Here is a 14,957-nt window from a genome sequence, read left to right on the forward strand (position 1 = left end):
GAACCACAGGGACATGAATGAGATCATCATTTCCCGAGGACCCTGTGTAATATGTCCCACCCACTGAACCCCCTCCCACATTCCATGGACGTTCTCCCCAATCACTAAATTCCACCACCCACCAACTACACTCCAACAGATCATGAGCACTTCCTCCCATCACTGACTTTCCACTGAACCCCCTCCCACATTAAGGTGTAAAGCAGAAAGATGTTCTCTATTGCATTTAGGACACTCCAGGAGCAGAAGAATATGATGGCCATAACTTTGGAGGTAAGAGTAGAGATTATTGGTTCAAAGGTTCAGTACTATCAAAAAATGTATGCAGTATTGGACAATGAAAAAACATGGGTCAGTTCAGAGAGAAACAGCAAACGCATCCACCCCGCACAGAAAAAAAAGGTAGCACAATCATCAACTCCCCAAACCCCTGTCCCCCTGCATGGAATGCAACAAAACATCAGCTCCCAAATCCCCCTCCCTCACATAAAAGTGGACAAAAACATAATGAGAACATCGACCCATGCCTCCCTCCCCCACACAAAATGCAACAAGAACATCAACAACCAAATTGCCCTCACCCCCACCCAAAAACACAGAATGTAAAAACCATAAGGCTGAAAATTTTACAGGCCGTAGTGCATATCCGTAATTGCAGACACCTCGGTAACATCCTCCAACATCATCGAAAGAAAGTGTCGCAGAGGACTTTAAATGGTAAACAATGGAAGCTTTAATCAGAGAAATGGAGTCAAACAATGGATTGCAGTTTCTCTGCCTTGAAACTTCCGGTCGCTGCTTTCCAGAATCTTCTCAGGGACAGCAAAGTGCTGGATCACTCCATCGATCTCCAAGCTGTAAATCACAGACTCCAACAGTTCCAGAAACATATTCATGAAAAACAAATGTAAAAGAAGTCAAATAAATAGTTTTGTGGTTTATCCAGAAGATGTTGACCGAGGGAGTGTTCTACGGAGGCGCCATCTTGACCGGAATCATCATCGCACTAGGAATCAGTGACATTTATGAAGATAGTCTCACTTTAATGAATATCATCTAAATCATTGTGGCCAAACTAGGCTGGGAATTGAAGTGTGAAACAAAATATCAGCTGGTTAATTTTCAATGTGACAGTTGAGGTGGGAAAGGTGAGCCAATATTAGCCCTTTCCTCCATAAGCAACTCTAGTGAGATCACTATAGTTCAAATTGTGAAGTTCTCTCATGCAGCTAACTGGATTTTGGATTTTAACCCAGAAAAGAGAAGGAACTGTGGGGTGGTTCAGAAAGGGACAAATGTTGTATTTATTAACAGGAATTAACCCAAGAAACATTATAACCTTTGATCATAATTTTTGTATTGGTAATTATATCCCTCATGTTTATTATGTACTGATTGCTATTATATTAAATTCAGACCAGTGGCTCCATTGAAGGCACAATAACCAGGGAGCCAAACTTGGGTGATGTTGTGGAGTTGACAGGTTGGAATATCTGCTGAATGGGTTTGTTTGGTGAAAAGAATAATCAGTTTGTTGGGTCTCCAAACAGGAACCAAAGCTCGTTTAACCTGCTTTCAATTCTCATACTGTTGCCCCTACATCCAGCACCCACAGATGCTACAGATCAAATGGAACATCAATAAATACTTGTCTCAGGATTTGGCTCATCATGTGTGGCATGTTCTTGTACAACACTCAGATCAGCATCATTATTGCATCATTGGCCTGAGTATCTGCACTTGTATTATCTTTGGAACAAGTTAGAATACACCAAACTAAACAGGACACGTAATCACAGGTCAATTAAACTATAGAGTGCTAACAATTGAATATCCATATTTGTATGTATACACTGAAAGAGGCATCATTTTCAATGAGGCTGAACCACTGACTCAGAACTAGAGAAGGTAATTTATAAGACCATAAGATATAGAAGCAGAAGTAGGGCATTTGGCCCATTGAGTCTGCTGCACAATTCAATCATGGGCTGATCCAATTCTTTCAGTCACCCCACTCTCCTGCCTTCTCCCATTTGATGACCTGGCTAATCAAGGACCTATCTATCTCTGTCTTAAATACACCCAATGACTTGGTCTCCACAGCTACTCGTGGCAACAAATTCCAAAGATTTACCACCCTCTGACTGAAGTAATTTCTCCGCATCTCAGTTCTAAAAGGACATCCTTCAATCCTGAAGTCATACCTTCTTGTTCTAGACTCTCTGACCATGGAAAATAACTTTGCCAAATCTAATCTGTTCAGGCCTTCGACCATTCGGAATGTTTTTATGAGATTCCCCCCTCATTCTCCTGAACTGCAAGGAATACAGCCCAAGAGCTGCCAGACGTTCCTCATACAGTAACCCTTTCATTCCTAGAATCATTCTTGTGAATCTTCTCTGAACTCTCTCCAATGTCAGTATATCCTTTCTAAAATAAGGAGCCCAAAACTGCACACAATACTCCAAGTGTGGTCTCACGAGTGACTTATACAGCCTCCACATCACATCCCTGCTCTTATATTCTATACCTCTAGAAATGAATGCCAACATTGTATACTCCTGCTTCACCACTGACACAACCTGAAAGTTAACCTTTAGGGTAGCCTGCATAAGGACTTCCAAATCCCTTGGCAACTCTGCATTTTGAATTCTCTCCCCATCTAAAAAATAGTCTGCCCATTTATTTCTTCCACCAAAGTGCATGACCATACATTTTCCAACATTGTATTTCATCTGTTACTTCTTTGCTCATTCCTCTAAACTATCTAAGTCTCTCTACAGGCTCTGTTTCCTCAACATTACCTGCTCTTCCACCTAACTTTGTATCATCAGCAAATTTTGTCACAAATCCATTAATCCCATAGTCCAAACCTTTGATGTACATCATAAAAAGCAGTCATCCCAACACCGATCCACTGATAACTGACAGCCAGCCAGAATAGGATCCCTTTATTCCCACTCTCTGTTTTCTGCTGACCAGCCAATACTCCACCCATCATAGCAACTTCCTAGTAATTCCATGGGCTCTTATCTTGCTAATCAGCTTTATGTATGGCATCTTGTCAAAGGCTTTCTGAAAATCCAAGTACACCGCATCCATTGCATCTCCTTTGTCTACTCTGCTTGAAATTTCCTCAAAATATTGCAGTAGGTTAGTCAGGCAGGATTTTCCTTTCAGGAAACCATGCTGGCTTTGGCCTATCGTGCTATGTACCTCCAGGTAGTCCGTAATCTCATTCCTAACAATCAATTCCAACAACTTTCCAAGCACTGATGTCAGGCTAACAGGTCTATAATTTCCTTCTTGCTGCCTTCCACTCTTCTTAAATAGCGGAGTAACATTTGCAATTTTCCCGTCATCCAGTACAATGCTAGAATCTATTGATTCTTTTAAGATCATTGTTAATGCTTTCCATCTCTCCAGCTACTTCCTTCAGAACCCGAGGGTGCATTCCATCAGGTCCAGGAGGTTTATCCACCCTCAGACCATAAAGCTTCCTGGGCACCTTCTCAGTTGTAACTGTCACTGCACAAACTTCACTGATGCAAAACATGCATTCAGTTCCTCTGGTATCTCTGCATCTCTGATTACAATATATCCAGTGTCATTTTCTATTGGTTCTATATCTATCCTCAACTCTCCTTTACTTTTTATATACTTAAAAAAGGTTTTAGTATCTTCTTTGATATTAGTCGCCAGCATCCTTTCATAATTCATCTTCTCCTTCTTCATAACTTACTTGGTTTCCTTCTGCAAGTTTTTAAAAGCTTCCCAATCCTGTCTTCCCATTAGCTTTGGCTTTCTTGTATGCCCTCTCTTTTGCTTTTACTTTCGTTTGACTTGTCAGCCACGGTCTTGCACTCCACTCATTTTCTGCAGCCATTCCTACTCTGCTGTCCTTTCTGCTAGTGTCTCTTTCAGGGCAACTTTGGCCAGTTCCCCTCTCATGCCATTGTAATTTCCTTTATGACACTGAAATACCAACCCATTAGAATTTAGTTTTTCCTTCTCAAATTTCAAAGTGAACTCAATCATATTGTGATCATCGTTCCCTAAGTATTCCTTAACCATAAGCTCTCTTATCACCTCCTGATCATTACACAACACCCAATCCAGCACAGTCAATCCCCTAGTGGGCTCAACAACAAGCTCTTCTAAAAAGCCATCCCTTATACATTCTACAGATTCTCTCTCTTATGTTCAATTTCTTCTGGAAGTGAGTTAGAACGTAGGTCACTACAATGTTTACTAATGTTGGAGAGACATCAGTCAGGAAGGAAATTAAATGTTCAGAATGACTAGGATTGAGTTGTGAATTTCACCTTGGTTGGCCTTTTCGAATCCATGTAGCTATCCTAATGCATTTTACATGTTATTGTACTTGCATCAACTACTTCCCTACCTTGTATTATATCTGGCATTTCTTTGCCCATTCCTCCAATCTAAATTGGTCTGCAAACTCCCTGCTTCCTCATTTCAAATGACCATCCACCTATCTTTGTATCATCTGTAACCTTGGTCACAAAACCATTAATTCTGTCATCCAAATCATCGACATGTAACTTGAAAAGTAACAGTCCCAACATCAACCCCTGCAGAACAGCACTAGTTGTTGGTTCATTACTAATATTTCCACAATCTCCTCAGCTACCTCTTTCAGAACACTGAGGTGTCGTCCATTGGGTCCAGATGACTGATGCACCTTCATACTTTTCATCTTCCTGAACAACTTCTCCTGAGTAATAGCAATGAGGCTCATTTCTGTCCCCTGATACTCTTGAATTTCTGCAAATGTGTAGACTGACACAAAGTATTTCATAAGTTTGTCTGCCATTTCTTTGATTCCGTTACTACAACTTCAGTGTCATTTTCCAGCAGTCCAATATCCACACTCGGCTCTCTTTCACTCTCTATTTATCTGAATAAAATTGATATCCTCTTTTATATTATTGGCTAGCTTACCTTCATAGTTTATCTTTTCTCTCCTTATGGCTTTTTTAGTTCACTTCTGTTGGTTTTTAAAAGCTTCCCAATGCTCTAGCTTTGACATTAATTTTTGTTATATTTTATGCCCTCTTGTTTACTTTTATTCTGTCTTTGACTTCCCTTATCAGTGTAGGATGTGTCATCCTCCCTTTTGAATATTTCTTCATCTTTGGGATGTGTAAATATATCTGCTCACTTGGCTTCCGATGGTCCTGAATGGTAAAATTGTTTTAAAAAATGTAATACCAGGGAACACGCGGAAATCTGCAGATGCCGGAAATTCAAGCAACACACACAAAATGCTGGTGGAATGCAGCAGGCCAGGCAGCACCTATAGGAAGAAGCACAGTTGATGTTTTGGGCCAAGACCCTTCGTCAGGATTAACTGAAAGAAAAGACAGTTAGAGATTTGAAAGTAGGAGGGGGAGGGGGAAATGCGAAATTATAGGAGAAGACCGGAGGGGGTGAGATGAAGCTAAGAGCTGGAAAGGTGATTGGCAAAAGGGATGCGGAGCTGGAGAAGGGTAAAGATCATGGGACAGGAGGCCTAAGGAGAAAGAAAGGGGGAGAGGAGCACCAGAGGGAGATGGAAAACAGGCAAAGAGTGATTGTGAGAGGGGCAGAGAGAGAAAAAAAGGGGGGAGAATAAATACATAATTTCCCTCAGGATCAATAAAGTATGTCTGTCTGTCTGTCTGTCTGTCAAAATAAGGGATGAGGTAAGAAGGGGAGGAGGGGCATTAACAGAAGTTAGAGAAATCAATCTGCATGCCATCAGGTTGGAGGCTACCCAGACAGAATATAAAGTGTTGTTCTTGAGTTTCCTTACCCAGGGAAAGGAGTCTATGCTGGCCAATTGTTCCTTCTCCTGATCCACTCTGTGTGTTCCACGTAGGGTCACACACCCTTGTTCTGTTATGATTAATCTTCAAAGTTATCGCTATTTTGCCTTTGAAACCCTCTGCTTTTATATTCATTCTTTATGAATTCAAATGTTGCATTTCAGTGTCATTGGCTATCGATTATCTGACAGACCTATAACATCTTCTTATTGGCTCTCATCCAGGTCAGCATCCATTTCAAAGATTCTAGATTCAAAGTACATTTACTATCAAAGAATGTATTAATTATGGACCTTGAGGTTTGTTTGTGTACATCATCATCATCAGGTGCCATGTCCAGTTTGAGCTTTGACAGCTAATACCCACACACTCCTGTTTCGGGTCAGGTGGATCAATTTATCGGTATTCATTTCCAGTTCTCTGGCTGCTGTCTCCATCATCATTTTTCTTTGCCTTCCTCTTGCTTTCTTCCCTTCCATCTTTCCCATAATTACCGTGCATTCTAACTCCTCTTTCCTAATCATATGTCCAATGAAGTCACATTGCCTTTTCATGATCTCATACATTATTTCTCTTTTTGTTCTGGGTGTGACACTAAACTGCAACTGGTGATGAGGCTCTGATTGGGGACTTTCAGAGCTTTGGGGAAAGTGGAGTTATCCCTTTGTCATTCATTGCTCCCAGGGCCGCTCTGATCTGGAACGGTAGCACCTGCAAGGGTTCCTGCTCAGGATACGAGCAAAGACCAACTGCAGATCCGGCAGGTTCAGTAACTGAACTTATGACTGAGAAGGCGGATGAGCTAGGACCTCAAATGACAATGGCTATACTACAGGGGAATGAACATTTGGGAAGAGAAATGGCGATTTCTTTAGTTCACCCAACGGAAGGCAACAGCAAACCACCATTGCTAGATACTAGGTTTCCTAGAATCTATTTGCTAAGAAAGCTGTGTTTGTGTACAGGCAGCCAGAACGCAAGAACCCAGAACTAAAAGAAAGACCATTATCACTGTGCTGAGAAAGAGAAAATAAAACACACACACACACACACACACACACACACACACACACACACACACACACACACACACACACACACACACACACACACACACACACACACACACACACACACACACACACACACACACACACACACACACACACACACACACACACACACACACACACACACCAGCATTTCAAACCAGACTGAGTCCTTAGATCCGCTTAATGGAGCAGAATGAGAAGGCCCAAGCCTCGATCTCAGTTCATCATATCAGCAGGACAATAATGCTGCAAAATTCTCAGAAACGAGCAGTTCACAGGTTCTGACCCGGAGAAAGAGGAATGAACACCGTGAGAGAGTGATCAAAATCAACCCAACCCTCACCTCTGGTCCTGACACTCAGACATCCCCGTCCATTTGGATCAGTTTTTAAACTCTCCAAGCACTGGGTTGTGCCTCACTCATGGACCCAGATTCCAATGCAGTGACACACCTGCACGACCCATCCTTTGAATCAGTATCGCCTATGCTTGTTTCTTCACGGATAGTTTACCACAATTTACTTTAGAAAAAGTATTATTACTAATGTTTTTAGTTGAATATCGATTTATTGCCCTTCTTCCACAAGTGACAACTGGTAGTTTATGGCTCTTTGTTCTAAATCAGTTACCAGGGCAGGCACAGACCACAACATTCACAAATATGCATGTTGTATCCAACCAATGAATACCTCACAAATAACATCTTAGTTGGAAATGATCCCCAGTCTAGCAGATTACCTAGAGCAGGGTTTCTCAACCGGGGATGCACGGAACCCTAGAGTCTCAATGCAGCAAACGACTGACATCTGCCTCTGACACAGCGGTCTTGCCCTGAGATCCTCAATCCTATTTTCAAGTGTCAATACATTCTCCAACAAGATTCTCAGAAGAGGAGGCTTCATCCCCTTGCGCTTTTGCCTGGCATGAATCCGGCATCTTTTGCCACCTTTTCGGCTGTGGCAATGGCGTTGGCCCTTAAAGGCGCTGCGATTAACTGCTTTGCATTTAACCGTCAAACGTGAGATCTGATGTAGTTTTGTAGTCCGTTGTTAAGAGGAAAGTTACATGCTGCCAATTGTAGCAAAATAATACTTAAGAGGAAAACTAGTGTAATGTCCTGCAGCCCGCAGAGAGTTGCCGTTGTACTCTGGCGCCATTTTAAGGAACAAAGCTTTTCAAACTACAATGAGTTCTTCATTCTTGAGAGGATGCTTTCCATGGTAGGAGGAAGATCCAGAACTGTGGGTATCATCTTGGAATAAGGGTCAGCTCACTTCAGAGAGAGACAAGTAAGAATTTCTTGTGGATCTGTGAAATTCTCGTTAAAAGGGACAATGAGATACAGAAACAGGTAGTGGCCGTCATGTTTTCTCCACTATTCTACCATGACTGATTTTTTTCTCATCCCCATTCTTCTGCTCCCCATACTCCCTGCAACCTTCAACCAATCAAGAAAATCTAAATTATGCACTAAATACTCTCAATAATTTGGCCTGCATGACCATCTGTGATATCAGATTCCTCCTCATCTCAGATCTAAATACACGTCCCTTTATATTCTCAGATCCAAAACTTGCCTGCTGAAGAAAAAATCTTCTTGGTGTCCACCCTATCCAGTCCCCCACCGTCCCGCTGAGACCCAAGTCAATTTTCTAATGTTGAGATTGATGGATTTTTCAATTGCAGAGGTCTGGGGATAAACAGGTGAGCATTGGATGGTTCTTTAAAAAAAGTGAGTTTGGGATCAGAAAGAATTAAGAGGGACACTGCCACATGGAATAGAACAATCAAAGTGCAAAGAGCTTGGACGGGGTGGAGTTTGTGAAACATATCTCAGAAATCTTAATCAATATACAGAGAGGGGCAATACTGGACCCCTCTTATTGAATGACATGGGGCAAGTAATGGAAGTGACATTTGGGAACATTTTGGGATGAGGACCATTACTCAATCAGTTTTTATATTTGAATAGATATGGAGAAAGATAGGATGGTTAAGATTAAGATGGTTACAGTTAAGATTCCCTAAATGTTAATTTGCAGGTTGAATCACTGGTGAGGAAGAGTACTGCAATGTTAGCATTCATTTTAAGAGGACTAGAATATAAAAACAAAGATGTAATGTTCAGGCTGTATAAAGACACTGGTGAGGCTCACTTGGAATATTGTGAGGAGTTTTGGGACCCTTGTTTAAGAAAGGATGCACTGACATTGGAGTGGGTTTAGAGAAGTTCGTGAAAATGAATCTAGAAATATGAGCAGTGATTGAAAACTCTGGGCCGTACTCGCTGGAATTTAGAAGAATGTAGCAAGAATCTCATTGAAACATATCCAATGTTGGAAGGCCTAGTTAGAGTACATTTCCCTTAGTAGGGGAGTCTAGCACCAGAGGGCATAGCCTTAAAATAGAGGTGAGGTATTGTGATCAAAGTCACCAGAGAGACACTGAACTAGTGGATATAGAAGCATTGTATTCAACAAAAATGAGCAGCAAGCATCATATTGAAACACTCTTGGAAGAAGAGTGCTGCTCGATCCAATGTTATATTATGTTTTTATATGCTAATGATCAAAGGTAACAGCAGGATAATTCTATACTTATAGTATATCTATTCTGTTTTCTTTGAATTACACATAGTGTTACTGAATCTACAAGAGAATGTGCTATCTTTTTCTCATCCTGGGTAATGAGGGAGGTTAACATTCTTGAAGTTAGAGACCATCTTGGAAAGGGTTATCAGAGTATAATTGGATTTCTTATACAAATGGAGAGTGCAATAGCTTCGTCCAAAACCCGGTGTATTATGTTGAAACAAGGGAGAATACAACAGAGAGGAGTTGGCATGTGTAGATTAGAAACACCGTCTACATGGTGGGACAGTGGCGGCAGGAGTGGGACCATAGCATTTACCCTGATCGTGGCTGTGGGTGATGGGAATGGAAAAAAGCCATGGGGCACGACCCCTCTCATGAAGCAGAGTAAGGGTGCCCAGAGGTTGGGGGACCTCCCAGTATTGCTGCTGAGGCAGTGAACTGGGTAACAAGGAGGATGCAGACCATAAAGATTGTGTTTTAAGTTCAGACTCCAGGACGGGCCAAGAACTGCCCACTTCGGAACAAGGAATATCTTCCCCGAACGTGTTTACCAGGGTTCAGAGGCTGTGTGAAGGGTTTTGATGAGGTGACTTGCTCCTCTCTACCTTAGGACATGGCTCTGGATTGACTTCCAAAGGCTGGAACAATGAGGCTGTCCTTCAGTATGATGCCTGATGTGGAGATGGTCTTTCCTCTGTGGTCACAAAGAGGCCCAGATTCCCCCCGATATGTCTGAGGATTTCTCCACCACTGATACTGGGGTTAGGATTCTCCTGGATTGTCTACCAATTCAATATTCAATACACTCCAACCAAGGCCTTTGACGAGTGGAGTGCCGCAACGATCGGTATTGGGTCAGTTGATGTATTGTCTCAACTCATGTCCTCTTGTTTGAATCTCCCCTACTCTCAATGGAAAAAGCCTATCCACATCAACTCTATCTATCCGCCTCATAGTTTTAAATACCTCTATCAAGCACCCCCCCCCACCTTCTATGCTCCAAAGAATAAAGACCTAACTTGTTCAACCAATATGTTAATGCATATGTACAAGCGTGAAGTGTTGTACTTTAGGAGGACAAACCAAGGTATGACTTCACAGTGAATTGTAGGGTACTGATGAGTGTGGTAGCACAGAGAATTTAGGAATACAGATCCATAATTCCTTGAAAGTGACATCACAGGAAGATAGAGTCGTAAAGATAGAGCTTTTGACAGATTGGTCTTCAGAATCCATAGTACTGAGTACAAGAATTGAGATGTCATGTTCAAGGTGTATAAGATGTTGGCGGGGGCAAATTTGGAGCATTATGTGCACCTCTGGCTGCCTACCTGCAGAAAAGGTATCAATGAGATGGAAAGAGTAAGAGAAAATCCATAAGGATGTTGCTGGGACTTGAGAACCTATTATAGGGAAAGGTTAAATAAGTTGGGACTCCTGCCCTTGGGCACAGGAGAATGAGTGGTGATTTGATAGAGGGATACAAAATGATGAGGGGCATAAATAAGGTAAATGCGAGCAGGCTTTTTCAAATGAGGTTGGGTGAGACAAGTGATGTTAGGTTAAAGTTGAAAAGTGAAATATTTAAGGGGAACTGGAGGAAGTGCTTCTTTTCTAAGAAGATAGTGATGGTGTGGAATGAGCTGCTATTGGAAGTGTTGGATGCGGGTTCAATTTCAACATTTAAGAGATATTGAATAAGTACCTGGATGGGAAGGCAGTGGATGTTGTCTACATGGACTTCAGTAAGGCCTTTGACAAGGTCCCACATGGGAGGTTAGTTAGGAAGTTTCAGTTGCTAGGTATACATGGTGAGGTAGTAAATTGGATTAAACATTGGATCAATGAGAGAAGTCAGAGAGTGGTAGTGGAGGATTGCTTCTCTGAGTGGAGGCCTGTGACTAGTGGTGTGCCACAGGGATCAGTGCTGGGTCCGCTGTTATTTGTCATCTATATCAATGATCTGATGATAATGTGGTAAATTGGATCAGCAAATTTGCTGATAGTACAAAGATTGGAGGTATAATGGACAGTGAGGATGGTTTTCAAAGCTTGCAGAAGGATTTAGACCAGCTGGAAAAATGGACTGAAAAATGGCAGATGGAGTCTAATACAGACAAGTGTGAGGTATTACACTTTGGAAGGAAAAACCAAGGTAGAACATACAAGGTAAATGGTAGGGCACTGAGGAGTGCAGTTGGCCTTTATAAATCAAAGTATTGAGTTTAAGAGTTGGAATGTTATGGTGAGGTTTTATAAGGAATTGGTGACACTGAATTTGGAGTATTGTGTGCAGTTCTGGTCACCGAATTACACGATGGATATTAATAAGGTTGAAAGAGTGCAGAGAAGGTTTACAAGGATGTTGCCGGGATTTGAGACACTGAGTTACAGAGAAAGGTTCAATAGGTTAGGACTTAATTCCCTGGAGCGTAGAAGAATGAGGGGACACTTGATAGAGGTATATAAAGTTATGATGGGTATAGATAGAGTGAATGCAAGCAGGCTGTTTCCACTGAGGCTAGGGGAGAAAAAAAAAACAGAGGACATGGGTTAAGGGTGAAAGGGGAAAAGTTTAAAGGGAACATTAGGAGGGGGCTTCTTCACACAGAGAGTGGTGGGAGTGTGGAATGAGCTGCCAGATGAAGTGGTACATGTGGGCTCACTTTTAACATTTAAGAAAAACTTGGACAGGTACATGGATGAGAGGGGTTTGGAGGGATATGAGCCAGGTGCAGGTCAGTGGGACTAGGCAAAAACATTGTTTAGCACAGCCAAGAATGGCCAAAAGGGCTGTTTCTGTGCTGTAATGTTCTATGGTTCTATGATCCTATGGTCCAAGTGCGGGTCAATGGGACGAGGCCGACTAGATGGTCCAAACGGCCTGTTACTGTGCTGTAGTGCTCCATGACTCTATGACTGTGAGTACAGCACAGGAACAGGCCCCTTGGCCCACAATGCAGTGTCTAACTAATGATACCTCATGCCTTCAGCTTGTACAATGCCATCTCCATCGCTTCTCTACACAGTCAAATGACAAGATCATTTAATGTTGTAACACTTGGTTCGGCTAATGACTTAATATAGGGGATGATAGCCCCTGGCCCAGCCAAACTTAAGAAATCTCAGTGGGGTGGATGCTACGCGATGTGTCCCCGTTACAAATCAATACCCCAGAATAACAAACAGTACACAGTATGTGATTAAATGATTGAGCTTTTTAATTCTTAATTTGACTATAGTATATGGTTATTAAAGAAAGTCAAAAAAGAAAAAGAGCCCATTCTCATGAAACAGTCTAATGCGCTATGCTGGAGATCACTGATAAGCCGTTTGTCCACCAATTGCCTCCTCTGATCGTCATTGACCTTTGGACTCTCGCTCCAAGCCCACTCCATCCAGCAGTCTACCAACTCTCTGCCTTCGCGTCTTCTCTCCTCATCTCTCCCCAGCAAAAGACCGTGAAAATTGCTCTTCTAGACTCACAAGAAAGAACAACATTTCTCTGATTGGATAGTCCCCACATTCCAAAGTCCCGTTATCTCTAGTCATAACCCAAGCATTGCTGCTACAGAGAAACCATCACATTAGCAGTGAAACTTTACAGCATGTTACACTCTCCCCCCCACCAAATCTAGTCATGTCCTTGTGACGTTGAGATAATTCGCCAATCCTTCCTGCAAAACACAAAGACCAATCCAGGTGAAAAAGGCAGTGATGTAGCTCCTCAAGACGGTAGGGCTTACACAGTGTTCCCCTGGTGCTCTGTAGGCCAGCCTACCCAGTGGTCTAATTCTCTGAGACCTCTGTACCCTTTCATCTAACTCTTGAGGTTCATAGTACTGTGGATACTTCCGGTCTGCCTGGTGGGGCCTCTCCCAGTCTATCACTCGTGCCCATCTGCAACTTGGAGCCCTCTGTCCCGTGGTCAAACCCTGCTTCTTCCCCTGCAGGGTCCCACTGTAACCCAGGCTGCCTACAGATAGCACCCCCCCCCTCCACTTCACCTGACTCAAAAGGCCAGGAGTCTCTTCCTCAAACAATGGGGAGTTAGCAAAAGGCAGCATATACCACACATCCACGTCCTCATCCACCAAATCAGTATCCCTCTCAGGGGTGGGGACTGGCCTAACCTCACCTGCTGTGGGCCTTGCAGTCGCTCCGCATTTCCACAGTGTCCTCTTACTAGGTGTAGGCTCCAAGTCAGGTTCTGCGTCTACCTGGACCACTTGTCCCAGGGGCAGCAGGTGGTTCTGATACAGAATCTTGATAGGCCCATTCTCATCCTGTGGTTTCACCTGGAAAACTGGTATGTTTGGCATCTGACTCTCCACCACATAGGCTGGCTGCCCAGTGGTCAGCCAACTTATGCTTTCTAGGTAGCCCTAAATTCCTCATGAGGATTCTGTCTCCCAGCAGGAGTTGAGAGAATTTCACCTTTTGATCATACATCCTCTTATTCCCTTCATTCTGCTTGGCAGCCGTGACCCCAGCTAATTCATAAACCCTTTTCAGCTCTCTTCTCATGTCAGACACATACTTCAGATAAGTCTTCGGTGGTAAGACACCCTCATCAGTCCTGAAACAAAGGTCAATGGGCACTTTGCCTTGCGCCCAAATGCCACATAATATGGCAAGTACCCAGTAGCTTCATTTTGTGTGCAGTTACAACAGTGAACCAGATGCCCAATATATTGACTCCAATTGCTCTTCTTGTTGATCTCCAGTGTCCTGAGCATGTCTAGCAAGGTCCAGTTAAACCTCTCTGGCTGGGGATCACCTTGTGGGTGACAGAGCGTGGTCCTTGACTCCTCGACCAAGCATGCCCAGTAACTCATGGCTGAGTCTGCTCTTGAAATCCCGTCCCTGATCATTATGTATCCACCTGTGAAGGCCGTAATAAAAGAAATACTTCTCCCATAAAACTTTTGCCACTATAGGTGCCCTCTGTTCCTTGGTAGGAAAAGCCTGAGCATATCTGGTGTAGTAGTCCGTGATGACTTAAGACATTTGCCGTGTTGCTGGCATCGGTTCTATTGACAGGGAATTCAACACACCAAGTCCAGAGGCCCTGCACTCTGTAAGTGGGACAAGGGAGCTATCCGCTTAGGCAGTGTCTTCCACCATATGCATCGAATGCACAACTTGCAGTGTTCTTCATCCTCCGATTTCATCTGGGGCTAGTAAAACTGGTCTCTGAGCAATCCATAGGTCTTTTCCACCCCCAAATGTCCAGAATCATCATTAAGTGACTTTATCACAATCCTCGGATACTTCTCGGGCAGAACCAGCTGGCAATGCTGAGGTCAGTCTGGGGGTGATGTGACCCAGTATAAGATCTGGTCTTCAACTCCAACCCCGACAAAGGTAAACCTCTCAGTTCGGCTAGCGGCTTAATCTAGGGGATTATAACCCCTGGCTATGTTCCCTCCAAGCTGTGCGCACGTGCACGCACACACACATTATCCAACAAGTGCACA

The sequence above is a fragment of the Hemitrygon akajei genome, chromosome 31, assembly GCF_048418815.1.
Source record: "Hemitrygon akajei chromosome 31, sHemAka1.3, whole genome shotgun sequence".
Lineage (NCBI taxonomy): Eukaryota > Metazoa > Chordata > Chondrichthyes > Myliobatiformes > Dasyatidae > Hemitrygon > Hemitrygon akajei.